Genomic DNA, 2,572 nt, shown 5'->3' with positions numbered 1-2,572 from the left:
CTCAATGGGTTTGAGATCCGGGCTCTTCGCTGGCCATGGCAGAACACTGACATTCCTGTCTTGCAGGAAATCACGCACAGAACGACCAGTATGGCTGGTGGCATTGTCATGCTGGAGGGTCATGTCAGGATGAGCCTGCAGGAAGGGTACCACATGAGGGAGGAGGATGTCTTCCCTGTAACGCACAGCATTGAGATTGCCTGCAATAACAAGCTCAGTCCTATGATGCTGTGACACACAGCCCCAGACCATGACGGACCCTCCACCTCCAAATCGAATCCGCTCCAGAGTACAGGCCTCGGTGTAACGCTCATTCCTTTCCTAAACGCGAATCCGACCATCACTCCTGGTGAGACAAAACCGCGACTCGTCAGTGAAGAGCACTTTTACCAGTTCTGTCTGGTCCAGCGACGGTGGGTTTGTGCCCATAGGCGACGTTGTTGCCGGTGAGGTCTGGTGAGGACCTGCCTTACAACAGGCCTACAAGCCCTCAGTCCAGCCTCTCTCAGCCTATTGCGGACAGTCTGAGCACTGATGGAGGGATTGTGCGTTCCTGGTGTACCTCGGGCAGTTGTTGTTGCCATCCTGTACCTGTCCCGAAGGTGTGATGTTCGGATGTACCAATCCTGTGCAGGTGTTGTTACACCTGGTCTGCCACTGCGAGGACGATCAGCAATCTGTCCTGTCTCCCTGTAGCGCTGTCTTAGGCGTCTCAGAGTATGGACATTGCAATTTATTGCCCTGGCCACATCTGCAGTCCTCATGCCTCCTTGCAGCAAGCCTGAGGCACGTTGAAGCAGAGGAGCAGGGCCCCTGGGCATCTTTCTTTTTGGTTTTTCAGAGTCAGTAGAAAGGCCTCTTTAGTGTCCTAAGTTTTCAGAACTGTGACCTTAATTGCCTACCGTCTGTAAGCTGTTAGTGTCTTAACGACCGTTCCACAGGTGCATGTTCATTAATTGTTTCTGGTTCATTGAACAAGCATGGGAAACAGTGTTTAAACCCTTTACAATGAAGATCTGTGAAGTTATTTGGATTTTTACAAATTATCTTTGAAAGACAGGGTCCTGGAAAAGGGACGTATCTTTTTTTGCTGAGTTTAAGACGCTTTATTGGATTGTTGGAAGATGAGAACCTATGAGAACTAATGCAAAAGTCACACTACACTAATGCATTCCCTAAAAATCTTAACATTACATTTGATCATCATCATCATACAGTTTCATGCAGAGCTATCCATTATGTTAGTCATTATCAAATCAAAGTTTATTGGTGTAACGCCCTGGCCATAGAGAGGGTTTTTTGTTCTCTATTTTTGGTTAGGCCAGGGTGTGACATGAGTGGGCATTCTATGTCTGTTTTTCTATGTTTGGGATTGCTTTGTTTCGGCCGGGTATGGCTCCCAATCAGGAACAGCTGTACATCGTTGTTGTTGATTGGGAGTCATATTTAGGCAGCCTGTTTTTCCTTTGGGTTTTGTGGGTGAATGTTTTCTGTTTTGTTTTACAACCTGACAGAACTGTTGCTGGTCGTTTTTTGGTTTATTTTGTATAGTGTTCATTGGTCCATTAAAAATCTTTCAAGATGAACACATCCTCCGCTGCACCTTGGTCTCTCTTCAACGACGGCCGTTACAATTGGTTGCGTACACAGATTTGCAGGTGCTATGGCAGGTGCAGTGAAATGCTTATGTTACAAGCTCCAATAGTGCAGTAGGATGTCTTGCAGATACAATAAAAATACACAAATCAGAAAAAAATTCCAAACAAGAATTCAAGAAATAACAATCCAAGTAGATACAGTATGTTTCAGTGAGCATGTGTGAGCAGTATGTTAAAGACACAAAGTAAAGGTCACTCGAAAGCATCAATAATTGTACTTTTGTGAGCCAGTATAGGTTCTTGAGGTTGTTTAAGTTAGGGAACAAAGCTATACCAAATACTTTCTGTACCAATAAGTACATTATTGTGCAGTTTTTATGAGATCAGATATACAGTAGCATCCAGAATTGCATGTCTTGGCAAATGTGAAATGTAATGTATATCAAAACAAATTGTGTCCAAATGGTTATTTCAAACTGTGCTATACAATGTCGGGATAATTTTGTGTATTGTGGTTTCAAATGGACCATTACACCTATTTTTATTGTGTCCCTTCTCTGGGTATGCTTGAATATGTATTGAATAACTACTTAATAACAGTACGTGTACAGTATTTTAGCATAAATCTGTCAACTGATGAAAAATATTTTTTCTTCTTACATTATCTCCTGCACTTCTTTCAGTTTCTCACCACCCTTCCCATCTATTTTAGTGTTTGATTCAACATGGGAGGTGGGCTTTGTGTGGAACTCAGTTTCTGAAACAATAAGTAATTGATTAAAATGTTTTCTTCTATTTGCCCTTCACAAATTCTGTACATTGTTCTTACATTTAATTAATAGGCGTCTGTTCAGATATGATAATGACTGCTTCATTCACATGCAATGTTAGCACAGCTGAAAACTGTTGTCCTGATTTAAAGAAGCAATAAAACTGTCCTTCTTTAGACGAGTGAGGATTTGGAGTATCAGCAT

The sequence above is a fragment of the Salmo salar genome, chromosome 15 (assembly GCF_965601325.2).
Source record: "Salmo salar chromosome 15, fSalSal1, whole genome shotgun sequence".
In the NCBI taxonomy this organism is placed as follows: Eukaryota; Metazoa; Chordata; class Actinopteri; order Salmoniformes; family Salmonidae; genus Salmo; species Salmo salar.
The sequence above is the reverse complement of the archived record's forward strand: the minus strand, read 5'-3'. Positions refer to the sequence as shown.